We start from the raw sequence: 27,803 nt of genomic DNA, 5'->3' as shown, positions 1-27,803 counted from the left end.
CTGGACATAAATGAGTAAAAAGAAACTACTCCACAAGAACAATCTCCTTTATTAACCCCCTCAGGAACATTAGAGATTCGTACAAGACCTCCGCTGGTGGCGTTTAGTGTATCGAGCATGTCGCCATTCCCTTCTAATAGCGTTGGGTTCATCAAGCAACGCTCGGAATGGAAAACAAGAGAAACACGGTATTGATTTGAAAATGTCTTGTTCTGTTATTTTCAAAGCTTTCATTTTTTTTCTTCCGAGGGGGGCGGGGTCTAAGTCAGCAGAGCCTCAGGTAATGCCGGTTTATAAAACAACCTAGTGATCGGTGTTTCTTGTGTGTGTCCATGCATGTATCAAATTTTGTCGGCTGCAGAATACATACGAGGCGGCGGGAGAGTCGTATATCTCGCCAAGTGCAGCCAATAAAGTATAATTCATGAGTGTTACAGTGCCCGTGGATAGTAGTCATTACTCTTGTGTTGGTGTGCGTGTTGTATATCAGGGTTCAAAACAACAGCCTTCATCGCTATATTGATTGCCTGACATCTTCGGATTGTTTTTCTTTTCTTTTCTTGGGTAGAGTGAAAAGATGGATGATGTCAGAGAAGTGGAAAAACAGCTCTATGTCTTAATAGCGCCATGTGTGAGACACGTCTATATTGTTTCGGCAGTGGGGAAACTGGACGCCGGCGGAGTACCGGTTCAGGCCCATTTCCCCCCGTCAGAGTCGAAATCCAATCTTGAGGCCGGCGTGATGTACAGTACAGTATCCCGTGTTGTTCTTCCAAACGGACAGTGCGGCGCATTGTTTTTATGCTCGTCAGCAGAAAAATTCCTCGCGGAGGCCACAGTTGCTTCTCTGTGGACACGCCGCTAATGCGGTGCATGTGAGAGAACATTTTCATGTGATCGCCATCCATCTTTTTCATCGAAGAACCCCGACGCGGGCTCGCCTAAAGCGGTTTGAAATACATTAGTTGTAAGAAAGCCGGGTAGTCGGAAATATTGGGACACCTCACGACACTTTGGAATGTTTCTATGAGGTATTAATTGTTTTTTTTAATGCAATTATTTGCAATGATGCTTTTGGGGCATTTTGATAAAGATGTGGCGGACTGCTTCAAATAGATTTTTTTTTTTTTTATAGTTCTGTCTATCGGACATTTTCTCCATTCACCAAGAGGAACATTTGTGATGTCACCGTCTTGGATGGATGTCAGGTCAGGTGTTCTTTGTCACCACAGTGTATGCTGTAAGAAAGAATCTCATCAAAATCTGCCAAAATCACTCAAATCATCCCTTTGAACTTTTCACAAACTTATCCAGCTGTCAGATGCTTTTGCAGCCACTACAAAATGGCCTTTTTTTTTTGGACTGTACACTAGATTTTCCCTGCCATATGGCCCTGAAAAAGGTCCTAGAGGGATGCAACCTTCGAGCCAGAACACGCACCTTGAAGACGGTTCCTCCATTACTATCACGGCATCCTGCCCAGTTGTAATTGTGATTCAGTCCGACAGCACTTGATGTATCCCTCGAGAAAAATTAAAACCCATGTGCGTGCGAGTTGTATTTTTGGCCTGATTAGAAGTCAAACGGCAGCCATAGGTCACCGCGGCGGCGGCGGCTTCCATTCGAGAACTCTCATTGAATTAGTCGCTAAAAAAGTACTAATCCGCTCCGATATAATTCCTTTTGCCGTCGTACGCTTTGCTTCCAGAAGGGGCAGCGGGCGGATTGTTTTTAAGCATCAAAATGTGTTATGTGTCGCCTTGCTGACTTTTCTCACATCAGCACTCATTCAATCTTTCTTTATTCCGTCAAGCTCCTCACGGACCGCTCGTGAACTTGATGGAACCTCAGATTTTTATGCAGGCGTCTGATATACAGCCGTATTAAAGAGGGGCGCTTTCCGTTGGACGAGCGCGGTTTAATCTAAATCTAAAGATATGACTCCCCGGAGGCCCGCGTTGTAATCATGTCGGACTGACGACGGAGATTCGCCGTCACTCTCTCTCCATCTCATTTGATCATCATCTGCATTGCAATTATTTTTGCAGATTTGGATGCTAGTTGCAAAGTTATGTTGCTTAAATCACGTTTTTAACCGCGGAGCAGTCCGTAAAACACAAACAAATCTCACAGTGATTAAAGTACAGACTATAAATGAATTTTAATGCGTGTGCCAATATTGTAAAGTCACTTTCTATTACTTAATCAAGCAGTCACTCTAATTGCGTAATAGGCTTGTATATTTCCTTGCTGTCGACTCTCATTAGCATATTTACACTCGTCTTAATGAGATCTACGTGGACCCTCCCTCGATATCATCGATTTATTTATTCTCCTCGACTTGATCTAAATTCCCAGTCGGTGATCGGGAAAGGATTGGAGTGAATGTCACGGCCTTGTCGGAGTAAACAAGTGTCCATGTGTGTTTGAATTGAACGAGGACAGACAGAGAAGACCATTTGCGGTGGCGTTTTAATTTTCTGAGCGGGACAAAAGAATGGGAGAATTCTTCGAAATTAGATGTGGAAGGACTCAAGATGCGTTTTAAAAGCAATTGAAGCCGCAAGGCTATTTTTTCTGTGGCCTCTCTGCAATGATGCAGAATAATGAAAATAAGTGTGTCCATTAGGCAAGTTAATCTGATTTGCTCCATGTTTTCATCCCGGACTGAAGGTCCCTTGTTTTTTTTTTTTTTTTTTTGCTTTTTTTATAAGTACTCCGGAGGGGCTCTCACACACACACACACACACACTCACGCACACACACAATCATGTTTTCATTGCTTCAGGGGGTACGTTTCATCGATTCACATCAATTTCCTCGGGACTTGCCCAAACCGTAATCATTGAAAGTGTATTCATTGTTGTTTGCAAACACTTTTTATGCTGCATCTACAAAACAGCCAATTATAGTGACACCATTCCATTCAGGGCATGTCACAATTTACAACCAAAGGCGGATAATGATAATAATAGACAGAACCCAGTGTACTTTTGGACCGCCCGCAGATTGAAAGCCTTTTGTTATCCTGAAATTGACTGATTTACTTGCAGATGTATATCAGTTTAACATTTCAGTATGCGTCACCAAAATGGGTCCTGGCGGCAGATGACATCCACTCGGGCTATATGTGCATCATGGGGTCACTCCGACCTAATTTATTAACCCCGCAGTGATTTTTAAAACCACATCATCTTTTAATCAAGAGAAAAGTTGTTTTTGCAACAAGTCTTTCCTTTATTCTCGTAACAAGACTCCATTTTGTAGGTTTCAGATACGATATTTTTAAATGGACAATAGCTCAATGATGGTCCACTTTATAAAACAAATAATTAAATACAAATTAATGAGTTTGTACATCACGATTAATTGATTGTGACTCTTGCTGTGTGCAACTTGGCCATTGGGGGCAGTATAGTGCAGCCCTGAAGAGCTAAACGTAGAAGACTTTCACAACTACTATGATTCAGAAAGATGCAGTAATTGTCGTTTTTATATCTGTGATTATCTGTATGGTTTAGTTCAAATATGAATTGCTTTAAGGCGTTTTGGATTGTGTATTTGCGTTAAGCTAGCCCAAAGCAAGTTTGTGTGTTTATTTGGGAAGCACAATATGTAGTTCTTTGGTTGGATGCGTAGTGTGAGTCTAATTTGGCGCTTACGCACAGAGCTGCATCTCCCCACTGTTCTTTCTGCTCCATTCACCCATGCTTCTTTTCACCAAAACAACACAGGACTCTTCTCAGCCGCCAGCAGAAAGAGCAAAATTTACAAGAGGAGCACAGTGGATGAGTAGCGCTGTTGTGTGCAGCTGAACAGCACCCTTTGACTGCAAAACCAAAGGTCAGGGCACGGCTCCCGAAGCCTGCGGGCCTCTTTGCTTGCTTGTGTGTCCCAAAGTGTGTGTGTGTGTGTGTGTGTGTGTGTGTGTGTGTGTGTGTGTGTGTGTGTGTGTGTGTGTGTGTGTGTGTGTGTGTGTGTGTGTGTATTTGCGCTCCTCCACAGTGTGTGTGCATTTAAGGGGGTGCATAAAGCTCAGCCTGTTAAAACCACAGCTAATTTAATGCCATATTGTGTTTGATTTCGATTTTTTTTTTTTGAGGCACATGACAGTCTCATGACAAAACCGCATGTGGCCAAGTCTGTTTATACCCATCGTAAAGAATCAAGTTTGGCTGGATGGTGTCAAGTGCACGTGCACGAGGGATGAACACTTGGCCTTTGTCTTGTGATTGGCATGCGGAGATGTTCCTGTAATGGGGGAAAATGAGATCAATCATTTTTAGTGATGTGTATTATTTCCATTCATTATTTTGTCAATTTAGAAGAAAGCACGGAATATTTGGGATTCAACACTTGCAGCTATTTGTAACCTTGACATAGAATGAGACAGATGTGTAAGGTACCACCCACCTTTAGGACTCTGGAGGACATCAAACCTATAACCGTTTAGTTATTAAATATCCACATGACCGCCTGAGTGATAGCTACATCCAAAGCGGGACATAACATTTAGAAATGCGTGATGCACTTGGGCTTCTATAGAAAGTCAATTGGGTGAAAAAGCATTAAGGAGGCTCGGATGGCTTTCGGGACGCGACAATTGATGCCGCGCTGTGAAGTAGTGAGCGAAGAAATGAACATCTAGGTCATAGGCAGACTGTGAAAGCACATTGTGGCGCTGTTAACTACCAAATAAATCCCGACACAGTTTTGTGAGTGACAACACACTTTCAAGCTCGGGGCGGAACATCAAAACATCATTTGCGGTCCTGCTGAAGAGAAGGGGGGGGGTTGAGGGAAGGAAGACGCAAGTGTTTCATCGTCAGTCTCCAAAAGGTGCAAGTCGGTAATGGGTGCTATCCGCCCGTCATCACCACAGTCAGCGCCTTGCTACTCGAGGTCAAAGGTCAACCTCGAATGGGCCTGAAATCCCCGTCAGGTTGCACTTGAATAAATAAATAACGTCTCCCATCCCAATCAGGTGCCTTTCCTTTTATCCACTTGATTCCTTTTTGAATGCAACGTTTAGGAACCTCTTTGTGATATACGAAGCCAGTGGCAAGGTGAGAGTCCCCGTCCCTTCTTAATTCAGTCCTCCTGGTTGAGTGCACTGGCACTAGAGCACTGATGGATGACGCAAGGCTCATTAGGAAAAGACAACAAAATCAATAGAGCAGGCGCAGAGGTGTCAGCGCTTCACACACACCAGGAAAAAAAAAAAGGAAAAAAAAAAAACCCACACACTGATAGTCTTTTCACCAACTGAAGCGTGTGTGAAATTTGGGCATTCAAGTGTGCGTCCGTTACGGTGTGAGTGATTGATGCTGATGGACACTTCATGGATAATGGATAAAATGTAATATACGACGGGGCGCCTCCTTGTTTGCGCCAGACACAGAAAGGATAACCGAGGAGGGTGAAAAGAAGGAGGCACACGCCGGGTTTTGCTTCACAAAGTGTGACGGCTTTCTCCAAAGCGTGATATTGGAAAAAAAAAAAAAAAAGACAAAAGTCATTGTTGCACATTGACGGTGTGCTTACACATCCACTTGTGTTTATGTGACACTGACAGACTTCCTTGGTGTGCCAAATTGCAAAAAAAAAAATTAACCTCTTCACCTTCTTATATCATCCGCAAGTACTGTATTTTCCGGACTATAAGGTGCACCTAACAACCCAAGATTTCCCCAAAAGCCGACAGTGCGCCTTATAGTCCGGTGCGCCTCATATATGGACCAAATTCCTAAATTTAAACTGGCCCGAAGCATTGTGTCATGAAATCAATCATAAGTGGCCCGCCGAAGACTATGAATCATGAATCAAAAAGACTATGGATCATTATTTTGTGATTATAAAGTAATTTGTTGCATCTGAAGTTGAAATAAAAAAGATAAAATGGAGAATGATTTGATTTGGATTAAAAATCTGACATGATGAATTAATGGTGCGCCTTATATAAGGACAACGTTTTAAAATGGACCATTTATTTAAGATGTGCCTCATAGTCCGGTGCGCCTTATAGTCCAGAAAATACGGTTGATAAAAAGTCAATTTAAAGAGAATGAGCACAGCCAGGAATTAAATCGACTGTGTTCCCTCCCACAACAGCGCAGATGCCCATTGCTAACCATTTGCACTTTACGCTAGTTACTTCCTACTTACTATGATCATCATTTTAAGGATCCCAGTCGCTTTAACTTATATTGTGGATCACTGTGTGTCATTAAACTTCAATAGTCATCATATTTATCTTAAACACAATTGAAAATTCATTTTGTGTTCATTTTTTTGTACTTAACTACTTTAGTGAGCACTTTTTTGGGGTGGAGGGGTGGCAGTGGATTTGAGGTGATAAAAAGCATGTGCTTATCTGCAGGATGAAGGTGGCAATTTTATGATAGCACACACGGCTGAGCCGCCGGCTGCGGTAGGCGACCGGGGTAAAGATATTGCTTCACAGTTTGCTGTTTGCGGCCTCATACGCCACGCATATCTTCCTGTGCGAGCCTCTGCACTCGGTTGTTGATTTCCCAGTTTGACTACAAGCGCCTGGGCAGCAGACAGCAGACTGTTACACTCCTCCACTTCATTCCCCGCAAAAAAAAAAAATCTTCATATAATCCTCTCTCTCTGCTCATATGGACTGGTGGCGATGGCATTCCAGAGTAAAGTTCATTCAATGGATTTTCACTCTGCTCCACTAAGAGTGCAGTAATTGAATTGAAATCAAACTTAATTGGATTGCTGAAGGAATGTTAGCGAACAGTGGCCGTCTTCCTGGGAAGGAGATGTATAGCTCAGGTCATATTGTGCCTGTGTGTGTTGAGGTGACACTCAATGACGATAAATTCGATTAAACCAATTCTTTTCACCATGAGGGCCGCCGTGTGCGGCTACGGCTTGGACGAGGGCGTCGGGAACATGCTGACACTCAGCAGAGGCGCTCACCATCACGTGTCAAGTCAACTTCCTGTACAAGATAGCAGCTGAGCAACTTTCTTTTCGACTTTCATATATTATCACTGGAGAAATACAAACCCCTAGTGTAATATGCAAAAGAGACGACTTTCTAATAAATTTCCATGGATTGCTTTGCTCCATCACTTTTTTCCCCTCCCCATCAGAAAGTTTGACTTCCAATCTTATTATTTCAACTGGCCAATTTTCATTCGACCCAAAGCGTCGGGGCTTTCCCATGGGTCCACGCTACACATGTATTCGTGAATTTGTACGAGAGAAGTAACTTCTCTTCTCCCTACAGCCTTTTTTTTTTTTTTTTTTTACTTCATCAGAACTTGTTTCGGACTTCATTTTAGCTGTAGGCTCCGACAGGACTCCAATTAGATGGACGATGGAATTAATGAAATCTGTCTATCTTCTCCTCCTTCTCTTGCTCTATTTATCCCGGTGCTCAGGGGGACACTCGGTCTGGATTCAGTCAGCTCGGTGGCTTATCTCCTTCTTACTAAATTAAATATGTGTAATTGATGGTTTCATAAACAGAGCTAACCTTGCCAGGAGCAATCGGGAACTGCCACTGAGGACATCCCTGTGAATATGTATTGCGTCAGAAAAACAGTCCACCTTCTCGTTTCTTCCCCACGTCGTATTCGGAAAAGAAAAATAACAATTCCAGCTGCAATTGTTTTCTTTTTAGGGTCATCGTGTCTCCTGCCAGTACGCTGTGTTGCTTGTTATAATTTTACACTCACAAGAAGTTCTCTCATTCTTCCCCCGGCTTTTATTGTTTGCATGCAAGCTCTGTGTAAAGAAGCTCAGAAAAAAAAAAAAAATCGAACAAAACTTGACTGAACAGCATTTTCAAAATTGATAATCACAAACATGGACAAATGCTTCCATTTTTAACTCAAACACAACTGCCATGCTAATGGAAATTAGCACAGATGCTACATAAAGCAGCAACCCAAACAAACAGAGGAATAATACTCGCAGGTATATACAAAGGAAGTCAAACTCTTTCGTGCCCGACTTCATGACAGCCTCAAAAGCTTCCATCTACATAATGAATGCATAGAAAAGCTTATACACATTTTTTTCCGCAGCCTCGCTATCAATAACGCAGACATATCCATTAGTGTGAAAGAGCCTAGTGTGGGGCAAACACTCCCTCTAGCATTTAAACAAATCTCCACAGGGACTCATTCTCCCAGACTCCCCTGGGGTGAGAACACACACCGGTGTTGGTCCATATACTGTACCGTTGGGATTCAATTCTTGGAGAGGGGAAAGAGACACAACACACACATCAGGAATCACGCTTGCTTCCATCTCTACTCGTCTGGACCGGGATATTTAAATTAATGAGTGAGATTGAGAGATGAAAAATGGGTAGGCAGAGGCTCTGACTTTGAGTAATGCTAGTAATTGGAGGGAAACATATAGGAATGTGCATGGATTAACAAATGCACATTTTTCAAAACACACACTCTCATTGCTTGGAGTGTCGTCATCCGATTCAAGTTGTAGTAGAAACCCGCAATCTTCAACGCAACTCGTGATATTTTTTGGCCAAATACTTGTTTACGTCTTCCCGATGTGCTGTCAATTTATCAAGCCACAGTGAAGCTCATACCTTCTGTTAACGTGTTACGATGCTATAGCCTTGCCCTGATTTATCGGCTGTCTGGCCGCAGCACTCTCCTGTGTGTTTAGGTGCTAATTAGAGAACAACACACCAGCACGCATGCACGCACACACTCGTGGTTGGCGCACACGTACGGTGCGACCCTAAGCTCACAGGTGATAGAGGTGGTGCTTTATCACCAGAGAAAAGTGGGTGTTGTGCCAAAAGAGGGCCTTAAATTACTAGTGACACCTCAAACAAGCCTCAACCGCACACACACTCGGAATCACAATCACACAAACACACACAAATACACACATGCATTTGTACACTATATTAACCAGTAAAAAAAAACTCTAAATAAATTAAAATCAATAAGTAGATAAATAAATTGAATTGAAATAAATAGAAATAAATAAGTAAATAAATATGAGTTGCTTTTTCTGTCCTCGCTATGACCATCTGACTTTGCTCTATTTGACTGACCAAGTCCGCAGTAATCCCCCCCACCCCAGCAATCTGGAATGCCCAAGAGGGAAAAGTGCACTGCATCACTCCATAAATGTATGAGTGTCCAAAATGAAGAGGCGCTGAGAAATGTGTGGGCAGCAGACTGGGAAGCATGGCCAAGTTTACTAACAGGATTGAAGGGGGGGGGGGGCAGGGAGCGATGGAGGTGGAGAGGCTCAGGTTTAGAGGATGAATTGCAGAGGTGCGAGGAGGTTCATGTGGAAAATTGTGAATAGAGGTGTCATTAGAAGATGTTCTATCTTTTATTTTGATTCATACCTTTGATAGTCTCAATTTAGCATCCCTTGACACTGCTTTCTTTTACGTCGGTGTTATAAGATAGACGGGTAAACTCATTAAAGTGAGGAGTGACAGTTCATATTTGTTTGATTATAATCGACTCACATAATTATGGTGCAGTTGGGAAATAAGGCCATCCACAAATAAATCAATAACAGTCAATGGAGTATATACATACAGTTTGTGGTTGCTGAGAAGAAGACTTGTTGAGTCCCAGAAGGTCAAAGAGAGCCATGAGGGATATTTAATGAAAGGTTCCCTTTTCCTCTTTATTCTTCTTCCTTTCTGGAATGATGTACATTGGTCTCCCCCCCACCCTCAATCCTTCAATGACTTGAAATGACTACGGGGAAAGTTATGCAGAGTTCAGGTGGAGTTCAGACGCAGACCTTCTCGTCCCATCTTCTCTAGTCGCCTCTCCGTAAGCCGACATGTGAAAATCTCCCTCGGCTTCCTCTTGACATGGGATCAGCTGAAAGCCCCCCCATGAATGGCAATCGCCATTCAGTCCCCACCGAGGCTCGGACTCGAGCTTTGATCAAGCGAGATGCTTCTGCAACATTTATTTGTATTGATAGAGAGGTGGCAAAAAAAAAAAAAAACTCCATCCAAATACAAACTCCCAAGAAATCTCCACAAGATGATCAATTGCTCATCAGAACAACATGACATCAGGGATGAAGTGTGTAATTGCAGAGCTTGCACTGACTAGAGATTTTTCAGGGACTTCTTCCATGTGGCTCGCCCTTGCCCCCTAGTGGACACGCACTTAATTGCACCAGTAGAATGCACATCAGTGTGGGTCAACGTGGGTGTGACACTGCCAAAGAACTGTCTCGTTCCTCTACGAGCATCCTGTAATCTTCCTGACACATCCAAGACCCCCCCCCCCCCCACCTCCAGCCCTGCCCATCACACCCCACCGTGTGCCTCACTGTAACGATCCTTATTAGGCAGCTTGCGTCGAGTGAGATTTCATTAGGTCGTGCGCTGCGCATTTGCATGTGCACTCGTATGTGCTTGTGTGATCAGTGTGTAATCTATGTGACACCAGCCAGCCGAGAGGGAGACGCATGAGGGATGAGATTTACCGGACAAACACAGCCAAACCATCGGGTAACCTCTTTAGAGCGCCTCGTTGTCACGATGACTGAGTGGAGCGGTCACCGAGGCCTTAGGCAAATATATTTTTGCGGATCCAACGTGGAGAATACAATCAGAATCCAGTTTTTAGACTGCTTTATATCGTAAAAAAATGTTTTTGATTTGACTTTGAGTGTATTTTTTTTCAACATCTGGTTAATGTGGGTATGTCACGAGCACCAACTGTCAATTTTATCTTCGATACTCTTGAAAGTTCCACGCCACAACTTTTTATCATTTTATTTCAAGTCAGGCTTTTAATTTGACAACATTCTCTCTCATCCATATCTTCCCATTCCGAGCTCACTCGTCGACCCTCTATCATATCGCGCGGTGTTTCCGAACCAATAAACGGAGGCACTCTGCTGGAGAAATGTATTTATCTTTCACATAAACTCCATTCCGGGCTCTACCGGTCTCTCTCCAGTAGTTCTCCCTGGCACTTAATTTCTATTAATGGTTCTGCAACTGGCGCTCAAATCCAATACACCACCAGTGAGGGAGCGCACATGGGGGAAATATGCATAGGCAATTATCCCCAGTAATGTGCACCGTCCAAAACCATGCATCTGTGCTCATTGTGAGTTCCGGGGAAACACCACGGTCACATGCAGGCGTATATTAAAGGTGGGGAACGTGAGGATAGGGGAAGTTGAAAGCCTTGTGATATTAGTGGAACGACGTTACCGCAACGGATCGCATTAGTATACATGGCGTTTTTTAAATGAGGAAAAATGGTGATGCGCCGACCACTTAGATAGGTTATGTGCTGGGGGATTTTTTTTTTTTTTTTTTAAGAAATCCATTTTCAATCTCCATGTTGGGTAAATAACAAGAATAATTCAGCATTCCACTTGGAATAAAAAAAATAAATTCTAGTAAACTCAGCAATAGAATTCGCTCTCGTGTTTATGTGGCTACTTGTTGCTAGGCAGGGTTCGTAGAACTAAATCTCAGCGGCACCACTGGCCTATAAAACAGTTGGCATATGCTTGAATGTCAAACTGGAGGCTGAAACAGCACACACACTTGCAAATTAGTCCCAAAATAACACTAAAATATTATGAGACAAGTTTTTTTTAACACATTCCCTTCACAAATGAAATGTGCATTAAATACATACAATTAAGTTCAAATCTCTTGACACCTTCGCGATTTTTTTTGTTTTTTCACAAGTGCGTATCCTAGCTGGTAAAGAAAGACACAATGTATAACAAGAAAGTTATTTTTATAATATTTCCCATTTTTATTGTTGTTTCCTTCATATATGTCCATTTGATTTCTAAAAAGTACATTTTAATATTTTTCTGCGAAACAATTATTTCATATTTTTGAAGTTTGACGTCCTGCGACATTCTTCTGTTGTAAAATATACGCAGCGACTCAATAAAGATTGCATGAAAGTGTAAGAAAGATTCATTACCATCTGCAAAGGTCAAGGGGTGCAAATATTTGACCCGCTCCGGGTCACTATCGGGTCTCGCCGGTAATCATCGTCAACATTGTCTCTTGACGAGCGTGTGAACTCCTCGGCCGGGTGATAGTGCCATTGTATCCGGAGAGGCCTCCGATATCTGACTGCTTATAGATATAACAGGAGACCAATAACAGGCTCCTGGCCTTGTAAAGCTTCCCATCTACAGAAGAAACACAAAACAAATAAACCCGGAGGAGCTCGCACACACAAGCCTATTAGAGTGGCCGTAATGATACGGTGGAGTGTTTTCAAATACACCGTGGTGTGTTAAACTTTTATAGGCCGAGGTCAGTGATGAGGTGGGCTCAGATATGATGGGATGAGGCCTAATATGCTGTTTTATTGATACTAGGTGTGTGATTGTGTGTCTATGTGTGATGGCCGGATATTTCTTTCATGCATGTCCCGTGTGTGATTTTCACTTTTTGTGTGCGGTCTTGCTTATCAGATCCCCGCGCTTTCTCTAAAACGTTAAATGTTATGGCTGACAAGAGGTGACCTACCCCCCCCCCCCCCTTCCCCTTTGCCTCCTGAAACCCTGCTACGCTTTGCATCCAATCATCTTCTTTCTTTTATAACCCACCCATTGTGTCCTATAAATAAAAAAAAGCAATGTATTGCTTTATTTCTTTTCACCTCGGACCAGCAGAATGACAAAATATTCTGTTGTTTGTTTGCTGAGTTTCACAATAGATTTGTCTAGCGCTACTTGGAAGAAGGTCCATGTGAAAGAGTAAAAAAAATAAAAATGTTCTCCAAGAGACTCGAGCAGGCCCAGTGAGCGAAATACAGCACATTAATTATTTGCAATATATTTGTTTCTTTTTTTTTCTTCTCATGAACCCGGACCGGTCTGGTCCGCTGTGTGTCAGCATGTGTGCGTTCAAAAGCAAGCCTGAGGGGAAGGAGACTCCAACCAGCCCGTTCTATCCATCCCAGAGCTAAATTACACAAGCCAGCCGTGATTTCATGCTTGACTTCTTTCCTTTTCCCTTCTCTGCCCTGCTCTCCTCCCTCTCTGTCTCATTTACCTCCATTTTAACCCCGCGTGGATCTTATCTGGTTAAGGAGCAAAAAAAAAAGAGGTGAACCACGCATGAATATTTCATCTGTGTTTGCATTAGCATTTTTTTTCTCCACAGATTTCATTGTTTTATGTATAATACATGCGGCGTCGCAGCCATTGCACCCGGGTCGTAACCCCTCGCGCCCCGAATCACAAGCCCTTCACCTTACCCGCCTATGTGTGTGTTTTACGTGTGTGTTGATGGACCTGCGTTTTGCGGGGGTGCGCGAGGAGCCAGGGGTTAGAGCGAGGCTAACACCGGCTCATCCTTCCTCTATCGCGCACACTCCTTCGCCCTCAGGCTGGATTAGAAGATGAGGTGGGAGACAGAGTGAGATTGGAAAGGAGAGAAAAATGTGTTGCAAGGAAAGAAGAGATTAAGAGTGAATCTATATGAAAGTCGCTTGCGTTTTGGGGGGGCTGTTGGCTCGGATCCCGGCTGTGATATGCCTTGAGATGATGCGGCCTTTTTTTTTTTTTTTTTTTTTGCCAAGGCCGTTTTTCTGTCTGACGGCTCACTTTCGCCTTCTATTTTATCACTTAAATGAGCAGAAAGGGGCCAGGCCGGCTGGCCGACTCCATACGCAGCTCAGCAGGTGTATGATGATTCTGGGGAAATGGCTGCATGAAGCCATTCTGACCCGACGCCGTATCTCTTCCGAGCTTCCGAAAATTGGCTCCTTTAAATGTATAGTTTCTCCAAAAATTACCATAAGAGTCATTTGAACCGGCGAGGCACTGACGGGTAGATCAAATATGAAGAGGCTTGACCCGAGTGGGTTTGAAAATGCTTATTTACCCTCAGCACTGTGTGTGTGTGTGTGTGTGTGTGTGTGTGTGTGTGTGTGTGTGTGTGTGTGTGTGTGTGTGTGTGTGTGTGTGTGTGTGTGTGTGTGTGTGTGTGTGTGTGTGTGTGTGTGTGTGTGTGTGTGTGTGTGTGTGTGTGTGTGTGTGTGTGTGTGTGTGTGTGTGTGTGTGTGTGTCCCCAAAGACAGGTTTGCAGGCCAGTACAGGGCCATGAATCATTTGGTAGGAGGATGCACAAAAATATACTTTATTTTCTCATTTACATGAATCAGCATAAAATATACTTCAGATGCTCCAAAATGGAAGGAACCAAAAAAAAAATGGTCCATTTAAGAGTTTTTTTTTTTTTTTTTAATGTCTCAAAATTCAACCACATAATTTTCTCAAGTGAGAATTGATCCCTATTTTTTTTTCAATTGTATAGATAGGAATAATCTTATCTTCCCTTATGTATTTCCTTGTCACACTTTGGGTGTGATCGCACATTTAGCCTCGTTCACTTGTGGGAGTTGTACAGAGCATCAAGTATGCAGCACACTTGATTGCACATTAATTTGCACATGGATTGAAACCTGTCTTCCTTTCTGCATAAACATCCCATTTTTAATTTAGCAAGATGACAAACGCCGATTACAGCTGTCACGTCACCGCTAACTAAACAAACAGCAATTTCCTATCCGCGCTTTTTCTGTTTGACCAATCGCTATGCCTGAAAAATGATTCGGCCGTGTTACATTTAGTTTCGCAACCCCTCGCACCTCCCACACACACATCAGACATCAGTGAGTCCTCACCAAGATGAAAGTTGGTGTGTTGTGTTCCGATGAATTAGAGCTACGCAAATTCAAAGTATTTATAATCAAATCTTTGGGGAGCGTCTGTTTTGGTCTGGCTCTTCAAGCTGCTTCACACATGGTTAAATTCACTTTTCTTTTTGCTAAAGGTAACAAAACTTCATCCTGAGAGCTGAAGAAAGAAACAAAACAATTGTTCATTTTAACCGCAGTTGAACCCGCAAAATCGATCGAAATATGCAACACAACCCAAAAAAATCATAAAATAATTGTATTGAATGACACTTTAAATATAAACCCACAAAATCGATCCAAATATGCAGCGCAACCAAAAATAAATAATACCCACAAAAAAAATCTATCCAAATATGAACCCACAAAATCGATCCAAATATACAGCACAACCAAAAAAAACATAAAATAGTTATATTTAATGACACTTTAAATATGAACCCACAAAATCGATCCAAATATGCAGCACAACCAAAAATAAATTAAATAATACTATTTAATGACACTTTTTTTTTTGATGAATTACATGAATCAGAGCCTTCTTCTGTGATTTCCTCTCTAGTAATAGTTCTAATTTGTGTCTGTCTGCAATTACGCACACGCAACAAGCGAAGTCCATCAATCAATCCGTGCTGTCGGCTAGGGATAATTCCCCCTCCCTTTTATTTAACCGTGCTTCATAATTCATCTTGGCTTTCAATCATACACAACACATGTTGCGCTGTCGAAATTATTCGTTGCATATTTTCTCGCCGATGTGACAGCGTGCTGCCACATGTTGCACTTAACTGCTTGACTTAAATCGTGTGAACATTCAATGTAGTGCACAGGTATTGCATTAGGGAAGAGGAAAGTGTGACATAAGAGATCCAATTAATAGCTGTTAGGAGTGGAGCTTTCAAAAAATGTACAAAAATCGGTAATTTGCCGCATGTTTGCATATTAACAACTCTGACAGCCCTTCAGCAGGGCAGACTTGCTTAGTTATTCGGCGATAATGAGAGCACCTCGCTGTCACACATGCGTAAGAAGAAAAAAAAAAATCTTTTTAACCAATGCGAGGTCTCACTGGATTAGAAGAAAAAACACCTTCTGGATTTTCGGTCCTTTTCCTGTTTTAGTTCAAATTGTTTTTGTGTTTCAAGTCGACCTTTTGAATCAAATAAAAACTCCGAATACATCTAACGATTGTTTTTCGACTTGCCTTGTTTATAAACTCCCGCTCTATAAATAAAACTGACTTGAATCCAATCTTTTCATTTGGACAGTCAGGCCACCCAATAAAAATTTAAGCCGCCACCCATCTTGGATCCTGAACCAATATTTGGCAAAAGCTTGCTTCCAGAGGCACTGAGACAAGTTGAACTCCCCAGCCGTGAACTTTAATTGACCTCTCTGAGGGGCCGGCTTGGATCTATCATCTTAACAGAGGCGATTCACAGCCCCCCCCCCCCCCTCTCCACCTCCTTCCACATATGTCATGAGAATTGCTCAGTAGTGACACACATAAAACCCACAAAAGTCACACTCTGTCGAACTCATTGACTCAACCCAACTTTTTCTCCATTGTGACTTGAGTTTCATAATCCGACCCAAAAGTAGAAAGGTTAAACACACTTAAAGAAACCCGAGTAAATCTGACTGACTGCTAAATGTTAACGACCCCCGGCGGGCAGCACGCCGCTGTATCCTCCCGTCACGTTATAGCGCAACCATTATGCTATAGTGCCTCCGTCTTTGCACGCCACGCGGCGGGGACGGCTTACTGTACAGCTGGCACGCAGCCAGGAGTCCTTCCACTCGATGGTCAGGGAAGGAAATCAATCAAACATGGCTTGTCAGGGCCCTGAATCCATTACGGCGGGGGAGAGTGCTGAGGCTTGAATAAACAGCCACGACAAGGAGAGACAATTAGCTTGAATTCGGTAGGTTGTCGGGAGACCGGCTCGGGGATTTGACGGTCCCGCCTGGCCTAGTTTGGCCCACCTAGACGTAACGGCGTGGCCCGCTTTATTGCCGTTAATTCACGAGGCCCTCTCTTGCCGCTCTCTTTACAGCCTAAGTAGGCAAAATCTATTTAAATAAACATCGGCGCTGCACAAATGATGACTGAGGTGTTTAAAGGCACTGATGCGGGAATAACGCACACGCTGCCTCGCAACTGGGACCATTAAGACATTTCAAGTCGTGACTCCAACAATGGCCGGCTTCTTGGGATTTATATCCCTGCACTGTAAAGCGATTTCAACTCGCTCGCGTACATACGTCTTTATGTAGGCGTAATTTGCACAACCTGCAAAATGAGATCATGCATTTGGAGTATTGATAAAGAATTTGCAAAAGAGGGAGTCATGTCTGCTCATGACTCATATGTGGGCTAATGTTTGAGAACATGAGGTGGTCTTTGTTCTCTATGGTGGATCGGCCATGTAATTAACCGCAGAGAAGTTTTAATGCTAAAGAGAAAGGTGCCATTTGCCAACATATGATGGCATTATTGTCTTAACATGCGTTTTGCTCCTCTTTTGCATATCGCCGCCACCAACAGCGTCTCTGTGGCGTAGTCTGACAATGACACAAAGCCTCGCATTTGTGAGCATGCATGATAAAGTAAACAGGGGATTATTTGGCAAAAAACATCACTCAATAGTGCTGCGAGCTGAGTAAAACTTTGCCGGGAGTGCCTTTAGGCTATGACCATTTATTATTTATATGCTTCTATGAGGAGAAAAACAGTTTGAGTATTCATACAGTAGCTGATGAAGACTTTAGTGAGTGTGTAAGTCTTCTTTTCATTTCTACATTGCAAAAAAAACAAGCTGTGCGAACTCAAAATGTCAAAGCTTATAACATTTTCAGATGGGCAATTACACAAAATATTTTAGTTTTTGTGCATTTTCAACTTATAAATTGAATCGTCCCCTAACTTAGAATAATCATTAAAAAAAATCAACAAGGCTTTTTTTTTTTTCCCCAGAGTATTTGAATCGTTCAAAAACTACATTTTACTAAGAGTCATATAAGTAACTTTGGGTTCCTCTATACCCACCTTTGACCACGTTCATATCGAAATATTTATATTAAATCCAAACACCATGGTTAATTCATGAAGCTCTCCTTCAGTGGAAATGTTGCGTTTTAAGAGCTGACAGAATTCCTCTCGTAAAGTCCAATTTACGTCGCCGCCTCGCCGCTCTCGCCCCGGCTCGTAAATCCTCACCTCCAAATACGTGAATGGACCTCTGTGCCCAACCTCCAACAATTTTCACACGCCAACCTCAGGCCAGTAAGAAAATAAGCATGAAGTTTCACATGCCATTCTCAGACCCTGGGGGGGGATCCACGAAGGAGTACTTGAGTCGACTTTGAGGTTTTGAATGCATTCGTGTCCGTTCCGCACGCATAAAGTCCCAAATGCGAGGTGATTGCATGTCGCAGAGTGCATTCGATCCGTCCCTGCGGGATGCCGTGCTTGAGTGGAAGTCCAGGTGGAGTCCCTAATGCATCGTATATGTGTGCAGGCGTGCTAGAATATTCATCGAAAGGCAAGACTATAAGTCTGAAAGCATGGCATCAGCGTCGACCGCCTATGACACGCATGCACTGTTCTTAGATGGCCTTATTGATTACCACCGGCAGGGAGAGAGTGAGCGATGGAGCCGAGTGGAAGATTATTCAGAATAACATATATCTCTCAGTGGGAGTTCTACGTTCTAGTGAGTGACAGCATCTCAGCTAAATTGTGATGAAATGATTGCTTCACTCTATGCTAAAGCCGCCTCTGTACTCGGCCTCTTCTCCTCTCCACATGTATGATTCATATAAAGACGTGCGGAGAATTCCTTCAAAGCTCTCACATGTTTCTGAGTCCATAACATCTGACGTGTTCATGTTTATGCTCCCAAGCCACATTTGACATTTTCTAGATAGGATAAATCATTAATGATGACCTCAATAGGAGCTCACATCTTTGGCCAGCAGATCAATAAAGTGGTTAGGAGAGTAGGTCAGAGGGTCCCCGGTGGTGCCTGTCACTATTCGAATGTAAGCGTCTTTCTCGCCGCCCTCCCAAACAGTCGGGAGCTGCACGCCACTGTCAAACATGGCGGCTAATTGGCGGTCAAATGTGACACCGGCAGGATTGCAGCTGCTTTTTCAAGATTTGTTTTTTTATTTTATTTTGCCGCTTCAAGCAAATCCCTGGGTGCAAAGCGGTGGGAGTTTCATCCATTATTGATTAGATCCAAAAAAATGAAAGCAGAAACGCTCAGTGGGGACTGGGCATCTTTTTTTGCCCCATGCAGGAAAAAAAACAAAAACGGTTGACCGCCAAACAGACCAGAAAACATCTTTTTTTTACACACACAGGACACTTCATTAGGTTCACCTGACTGAATGTTAGGCTATTATTGACTATGCTGTAATGATATAATATATTCACAGCAATCCTACTTTGAGAATTGCTATCTATCTAGTACACAGATGATGACATGGTGTTATGTAGTCACTTGCCAAGCTTGGCACTGTCTCATCTCAGTCCTGCTCAATGATTCAGCTGTGCGGCATTGACCTCCACCTCACCTTGGCAAAAAAAATCCCCAACCAAATGGACACTTGGCAGCCAGCACACACTCTGGATATCGAAGCGTGTGTGCCCGCTAGTGATAACACACACACACACACACACACACACGTGCACACAAACACACACACACACACACAGTCTCTGGCAGCGGTTGTAATGCTGTGTGAAACAAAGGGGCAGATGGTTGTCAAGTGAGAGCGCCAACACTTGCAAGGCGGTTAAAATATGCATTTGTGTTTGTGTGTATGCAAGGCAAGTGTATTTGTATAGTACATTTGGAAAAAACAAGGTGATTAAAAGTACTTCACATGAAACATAAATGAGCAAATATGTCCTTACCGATGTCTCTGAGGTAATTTTAACCAGGTTAATGCATACCCGGCAGCGGCAGGAATATCGTTTCTCCCACTGCTCATCAGTATTTGTTTTGGCCTGTTCTGGCTCGTGTGCCAGAAGTGAGAATAAGAGACTTGAATCTTCTCCAGATACTCCCTGGACACTTTATTAGGTACAACTGCACATTCTAATGAGATCCAGTAAAAGGGGCTGGAGGTAGCGTGTTGCGGACAAAAGGAAAATAACAGAATTGTTTTTTTTGAAGGGTCAAGTGTCCTCTTGAAACGAAACCATATGAGAGTCACAAATCTCAACCCTAACCCTCACTCGGATTTAATTGGCCGGCTCATTCCTATCATCCATCCAGCGCACATCACATGAATGAGACTGTCCACTTCCATGTCATCGAGCCATTCGACGGCCATCCACTCTAATCCATCCCAAGTCGTTAGCCCTGTCCGCGAGGCTAATCATCATCTCATCTGGCTTCGGTTAGCCAAAGAGCAAGAATGAGACGGTTAAATATTCATGTCTCACCGCGCCGTAATATCCTCCTCAATAATGTTTGAACCTTTTGACCCCGAGCTAATCGGCGGTAATCGCGCAGTCACGCTCATCAGTGATCAAGTTGACGTGATGAGCTTGATGAGATTTTGACAGCAAGTCGCACACACGTCAGACAAAAAACACAACCTGGGATTGTTATGATACATCTGGAACTGGCGCTAGGCAGCGTTCCTGGAAATTGACATCATTCATTTTCCCCGGAGGCATGTCGCTATGACATCACTCGATTAATGGTGGAACAATTAATTATGACCTATTAGGCGGGTGAATTAGATTAGCTCGTGAAAAAAAAAAGAATATATCCATGTGATAATATTACACCAGGATACATTAATGTCTTTTTGGATGAGACACAGTCGGCTATCTAATTATAGCTATGATAAATGGCATTTCTCATATGATAATGCGTCTGTACCTCAACAAGGCTATTCGCTACATTGTTGTAATTTGATTACATTGAAAGTCAGTGTGAGAATTCGACATAAGGCAACGTGACAGCGTGTGGCGCTTTAAATGAAACTTTTATATCGATGAGACGTTTAGCCCCATGCAATATTTGATAGCGGCTATTTAATGCACAAACATGTTATTGTTTTTAAATATGGATGTTGTTATTGCTTCAAAGATGCCTGCAATGATAAATATGACAATGAAGCGTTAATATTTAGTATCCAAGCGTACATTGCTGAAGGCCATTTACCGCACATTTAATATGAATTGACGAATGTGTTTTAACTATACGTACTAGTCTTGTTTTGATTCCCTGGTAAATAAAAAAAAAAGTTGTCAGGAAATATAAATACTCCAAAATCTACTTAGGTATTGTGTTTGTGTTCTGTTGCATCTCCCACTGTTGCATATTTATGCTGTTTTGATTCCCTCGTGTTGCATTTGCGTTTAATGGAAACAACATTTCTGTGTTTCATAACAGATGCACTAGCTGTCCCGTTGTAAGAACTGCCACAAACAAAGACACCCAAGCTGATGGAGAACTCACTTAACCCTCGCTGCATTCTACTGACATCTAGCGGGAGCAAAAGGAACTCCACTAACTGTGTGTGACCCAGGTGAGCATCTGTGCGCACTCGACAGACACGCACAAAGCTCCTCACTTGCCAATACATCAGCGTATCGATTTACTCGCCGCGACCTTGAACGATCAGACAAGTGGAAGCGCCTCGTCGGGCCTGAAGCCATCCATCGCCCCCCACCCCCCCCGCTGTACTCGTAATGACTTGAGGGGGAGACGGCGAGCAAACAGGAGCCCGCTGAGATGGACCTCTGAACCAGTGGGCTCTGCAACAGCCTTATGTTGCGGCCAGCCTCCCCTCTAGGCAACAGTCTGTCGCGGGTAAAGGAGCAGAACTGGGTCAGCCTGTCTGAGATGAGAGCCATGTTTCGTGAGAGGGAGCAATGATGGAAAATAAAAGCAGCCCATGCGCCCAACTTTATGCTTAGCGGGATTATGTAAGAGATATATGTTGTTCCCAGGATGAGGAACTCAGTGAGTTAAGATGCTAATCAGATGGATGATGAAAGATGAAGTCATACCTGAGGGGGGTGGGTCATGAAAACAGGTAACGAGTGCGTTTTAGCATCCAACACATTGATGATGTCATCTCGATGTGAATAGGAGTGAAACAAACACTTTTCACTGCTATAAATATTTTAACTGTCCACAACTTGAAAGGCATGACAGCTTCTTTTTTTTTTTTTTTTTTCAATATAAAAGTCAAACTCCAGCAGACAAACGCTGTCTGGAAATTCTTTTATCATGCTCATTAGATACACTCCAAAATAGAACTTCCTGAAAAATAAGAAACACAGAGAATGCTTAAAAAAACATTTTTTTTTTTAGGCGCAATAACGAGTTCCGCATCACATCCGTACTTTTCATCATAGGATGTGACACTCAATGGCCCATTAGTTCCCAAAGTGCTATTCTGTTCCATGAATTGCTCCCCTCATAGAATATTTTGTGTTTCCCCTCACTTGTCAACACAACATGCATTATTCATGTTAATGCTCCATTATCTGACGCTCGGCGTGAAGTTACGCACCCGCCGACGGGGTCCCGCGACCTCCTGAACCCGACGGCGCCGTCGGCGTCCCCGCAGCGTAGCATTAAAAAGCAGACGTTTCATTGTGCAATTAAAATCCCAGTGAGCACCTGCCTTTAAGAATTACCTGAACTAGCTTTTTAATTGTGCAGTTAAAAAGATGTTTGTGAGCCGTTTAAGAGTGTTAAAGATAAACCGAGAACATTATGGGCTGTTTTCCTCTATTCACGCATGGCTTTATAGGAAGAGAATGTAAAACAGCCGGATGCTATTGCAAGTTATGGTTTGTGTGGATAAGGAATTTATGTCGCCGTATAAAAGTGTATTACGGCTTTTTATTATAAACAACCTCGATTGAAGTGCCGGCTTGTCAAAAGTACACGCTGGGATCGCCGCCAGTATTTTTACTGAAAAGGATTAGATGAGAAAAAAAAAAAAAAGATACCTTTAGTCTTCTCAGTCATCAAATTTATCGTGGATGTGGAAGACGGTTGACGAGCCAATAAATGAAAGGCTTTTCACAGCTAATTAAGATGATGCTGGGAGGTTATTGACAGCGGCTTTATGGGCGGCGGTGACTTGATGCACAGGTTATTTTTAAGATACCAGATGAGCACAATGCATAATTTATCACAGCGTACAATACGTCTCCCAAGCCGATGAATAAAAGAATAGAAATAATCGGGCTTCGAAATGAGACACATGGAAGAATCACGTTCTCTTAAAGGCAAGTGTGGTAGCCAATCAACACTCAACACTTCCTGTATCTGACCTTGCTGGACTTGTAACCATGGAAATGCTTTTTTTGTTTTTTGTTTTACTCAAGCACAGCTGGTCATTGAAAAATGTTTATTTTTCCATCTTGGAAAAAATCGTATCCTGCCTTTTGTGCTTTACAGACTCTATTGTGACGAATCTGCAACACACAGCAATTATAATATTATAATTTCATTGTTTCTATTCAAACAATGTGTTGTCTTTTCATTTGACATCCATGACAGTCTGCATATTTAATATGTTTTCAAGAAACGGGCAAATGTTTACAGAGTATTTGTTGACAGGATGTGAACTGTGTGTTTAGCTACATGAGAGACTCAAATCATAGCGTGTGCGTCAGTGCAGTTTTGCAACAACAATTCAAACTGAGCATTAGTGTCCTTGCTCTTGGCTTGGAAATGATCATCCAGATTTACCTCGAGTCACTTTTTTGACCGGTTGTGTGCATGTGTTATTACGGAAGCGTGGAAATGAATCAATCTTCACAACTCACAAGGCCACCGATGGCGTGCATGAAATGTAGCCCGATAACTTGGAAATAAAATGTAGGACTGGGCATCTTCCGTGAAGTCGGAAAATGAAAGAAATCAATCTCACGGCCGTATGAAAATAACAAAGGGAAATAACATCATAAACACATGTGCGTATGTATATGAGCGTGGCTCATCTGGGGATGGTTATGGAGCCACCTCAAGGCCACGCCGTGGTTGTCAGTGCTTTTGCATGCACGCAACAATATAAGCCAGCCATCCGGCAGACACGTTTGGAGATTTACGACCAGTCCCCTGATGGGAGAATTTTTTTTATTGAGGCAAATACGGGTTCGGTAGATAGACAGCGTTATCTGCTGACATGCACACATATCAATTTGATCTTATATGTATATTATATTGATGTATTTGTGGTTTTATTGCAGGTGCATGGTGATGCTGACTTCTGGAGGTCCGCTTGTTCGGTTCTGGGGCAGAAGACTACAGGTGTGAGGTAAGCAATGACTATATTTATGCGAGATTTTTTTTTTTTTTAAATGCATATGTTGCTTCTGCATGATAAAAGTGGCTTTTTAAGCACAAGCAAAATGACAAGAACTGAATGCAGTAAAATCTTCATCTTTTTGTCTTTATGCTTTGTTATGGCTCTGCAGCTTGACAATAATTTTGAAAATATTCCCAACAGCTGTCGGTATAATCCAATGCAATTGTAGGGAACTGCAAACTAAACCAACCACATGCTATCCGTGACCACGTGTCATCGCCAAAGCAATTTTTGCTTCTCAACATGCTCCTTTTCACACTGGCCGCGCATGTTTTCATGCCTGATTTGAGTATGCTGGCTTTATTACCAAGTGTATGTAAGTGCGTAATGCCCTAGAAAAGTGGAAGCAGCGCAAGGCTTTCCTATGAGGATGGAGGTAGATACGCTCCAACGACTGCAAATCATCATGAGACTCACGCTCTTGTGGAAGGAGAAGTCTGAGATTGGCTGGATTTAAAAAAAATGCTGTATATAATTTATTTTTATTTTTATTGACAGCTATTTTTTATATACGTTTTTTTATTTTTGAAATATTTTCTATATATTTTTTTTTTTTTTTATTCCCATTGCAATGTACAACAAGCGTGTGATCCGATGTCATCAGGCTAATCTGGTGCAATTTTTTTTTTTTTCTGCAAAGTTCGTCAGTATGTCGGCATTCATGATGAAGTTTCTTTATCATTCATTCATCGGCCGACCAATAAGCCTTTGATGACTTCATGTGCGATGAAGCTGTGAAGATGAATGGCGATGCGGTTGGGTTGACGACACACTGTTTCATCAGCCTCATTAGGAGAGCTACATCGCTGATATTTATAGATTGTAACACTGCGGCACACGCAATTCGTTTTCACTTTACACTTTTGGTACATTCATTTTCACTTTACGCTTGGACAAACACTTAGCATACAAATGTCGATAGAAAGTAAAAAAAAAAAAAAAAGAATGATTCGGTTCTATAAAATGAATTTTGCTATTTATAGTATTATCAAACTACGAGGTAATTAATTACGATAAAGAATTTACATTTTTCAGTTGCATGAGTGCACTTCATTTACATATTAGCTCATTATCATGTTTTAGAAGGTTGGCGCCACAGGGCAACTTGTTGTTCTAGATAATGATGAGCCTCGTAGCAATTAAACAGTTTAACTTTTTCTTTAAACCGTCTCACATTGTCAAATTGATGCCAAACCAAACACAGCGCTTCCCAAATCCAAAGTTCACATGAAGCCAAAAGTTCTTTGTGTGAAACCATCAAAACCTTTGGCGCGATCAAACACCTCTCGGCACGTACGAATCTTTGTCGAGCGTTAAAAATGTTAATTGGAAATTTTGAAAAAGAAAAGAAAATACCATCCCACCTTCTCTAGTCACAGGCTGTCAAAATGCAATATTCCAAATTAGATTGTATTTGGATAATCTTTTGAACTGTAATGGGTTTCCAGCCAGCAGGCATATTACTATTGGCACATCATTATTAAACAAAAGTGACACAGAACCATCACTTTGCAGGCGGCGCCAGATAAACGTTCGACACCGTGCAAATAATATTAGTTCTGCTTCCAGAGTCACCGGCTTATCTCTGTATGCTATATTGGGTTCATATCCTCGTCTGCCGGCGAGGGCCTTCTGACAGAAGTGTCTAAATTTATGAGTAGCCCGTATGAATAGTCTGCCGGGTGTGCCTACCATGTAACTTGTGTGTCACGCATTAACGCTTTTATATGTAAATGGCGTGTTTGTGCGCACGCGTGGGCGTCTGGGATAGACGGGCGCGCGCTTTCTGGAAAAAAAAAAACATTCATATGTAAATGAGCGTGTGTATCCGCCGTGCCTGTAGATGCAGACGCGACCCATATCATGGCATAATGAGATCCGCCACTGTTGGTTACCCTCAGACAGAGGTAATTATGGCTGCAGTGAAGGCAGCACGGACGAGCACGTATTCACGCGGGCTTCAATCCCGTTGACAGGCCCTGTCCATTTGGCAACGGGAGGCGGCAAATGGGATGTGATCAATTGGAGCGCCATCCGCTTTTTAATCAGCGTCACCCAACCTGTTATGAGATTCAACAACAAGCGAAACGTGACGTTGAGCGAAAAAGCGGATTCTTCATCGAAACGGGACAAAACCTGCTTGATCAATCCTTGTGTCCGTAAATGATTTACAAAAAGAGTCATGACATTAAACAGAGGATGATTTTCCACAGAACTGACATCCCGTTTTTTTTTCACCCAAGGTTACGGTACTTCATTTCTATATTGACCATTTTTTATAACCGCCCTCACGTTTCCGCAACCAGCCACCTAAACGATCCCACTCGACAAGCTCTCCATCGTGTTTGCACGCCGGTAATCCCTCCATCCGAGTTAACTTGTGATTTATTTGCTTGCTACTCGCCTTGAACTTCTCGACCACAATCTGAGCCCGTTCGCCCCGTCTCGCTCTCTTATTTCCGAGAACTAATGGACTTTGCGGAACCGACAATGACACTTTAATGCCGTGAGGTCTTTGACGAAGAGCTGAGTCGTTTGTGGAAAAATAAATCATGTGGATGTTTGTTCATTTTCATTGCTGTTTTGTGTCATGTGAGAGTTGGTGTCAAAGAAATAAACATATTCAGGGCATAAAGATGGGGGAGGAATTTGTGTTGTGAAAATATGTAAAGTGACTCAGGATAAGAAGCATCACTTCTCATGACACCTACATCGCTCTGTTTTTTGGGCACTAGCAGCTTACAAAAAAACCCTGGCGGGATAAATTCGGAATGTTGTCTGTGGTGTGAGGCCAAAAGGCCAATGAAGAGTGCAAAAGCTCCACGGGCGATCCAGAGATTCTACTCAGAACTAGGTGATGGAGATACTACCAAAACAACATGAAGTTGACTTTTGACTTTGGCTATGGGCACAAATAGCATACTGTTTGGAGAAGTTGTCCTAAAACCCCTTCCAGGTTTTCAAAAACTCCTGCAAAACTTGTAATTGGAATGTGGCTTAGCCATTGGCTCAGCACTACTTAGTACTCGAGGGCTTCTGTATGGAATGAAGATTTGCAAGTTAAAAACTAATACGAGCTTGACGCACAAGTTTGACAGGTAACTTGAATTTTCACCAAAAAAAGCTTCCATAAGACAAAAAAATTTGAGCCGCCACTGTTAAAAAAAAAAAAAACTGTGGTTGCACCCGCAAACCAAATTTGGGATTGCACAACTGACACACTGACCACAAAGAGTCCGCCTTGTTGCCATGGTAACCACATCACCCACATAACTGTAATGACAACACACTCCCTCTCAGCCACTGTATAAACAGGAACAATTATCCTCCCTTTTGCATTTTCTTTCGGACCTCATCGGATATTTTATGTAACAATTTCCAAGCACTTGACTGGACAGGTTCATGTGACCTTTGACCTTGAATTCCGGCTCATCAGCGGGCTCGCAATCAGATTCCTGTTTACCGCTCGGCCAGGACGTTCCGCCAACACAATCCAGCCTCGCTACGCGTTGAGCTGGGGGCGACGTCTTTTATTGCAGACTCCTTCGAGGCAGGAGACTCCAGAGAGGCGCTTGCTCACTGAGCAATTTATATGTTCTCATCAAAGCGTCTTCTTTAGACCCTCAAGGCAGGTCTTAATTGTTCGACGTGATATCTGCACCCCACTTCCCCACCCCCCCTTTCCCACTCGCTTGCCTTACTTTTGACTGTTTTCCTCTCCCTCCCGCCTCGCCTTGCACCCATCCA

General features: G+C 42.7%; 1 protein-coding gene across 2 annotated transcripts in view; it reads left to right on the top strand.

The window, feature by feature from the left end:
- The window catches only part of sox4a (SRY-box transcription factor 4a), a 191,876-nt gene that overhangs the window by 93,947 nt on the left and 70,126 nt on the right, over window positions 1-27,803 (top strand). For both annotated transcript variants that reach the window (XR_015069230.1, XR_015069231.1), the window contains exons 8-9: window positions 21,116-21,251; window positions 23,938-24,005. The gene's annotated coding sequence lies outside the window, so the exon portion shown is untranslated. The remainder of the gene's footprint in view (window positions 1-21,115; window positions 21,252-23,937; window positions 24,006-27,803) is intronic.

This window comes from Syngnathus leptorhynchus, chromosome 20, assembly GCF_054491065.1.
Source record: "Syngnathus leptorhynchus isolate UIUO chromosome 20, UIUO_Slep, whole genome shotgun sequence".
NCBI classification, from domain to species: domain Eukaryota; kingdom Metazoa; phylum Chordata; class Actinopteri; order Syngnathiformes; family Syngnathidae; genus Syngnathus; species Syngnathus leptorhynchus.
This window is presented reverse-complemented; position numbering and strand designations above follow the sequence as displayed.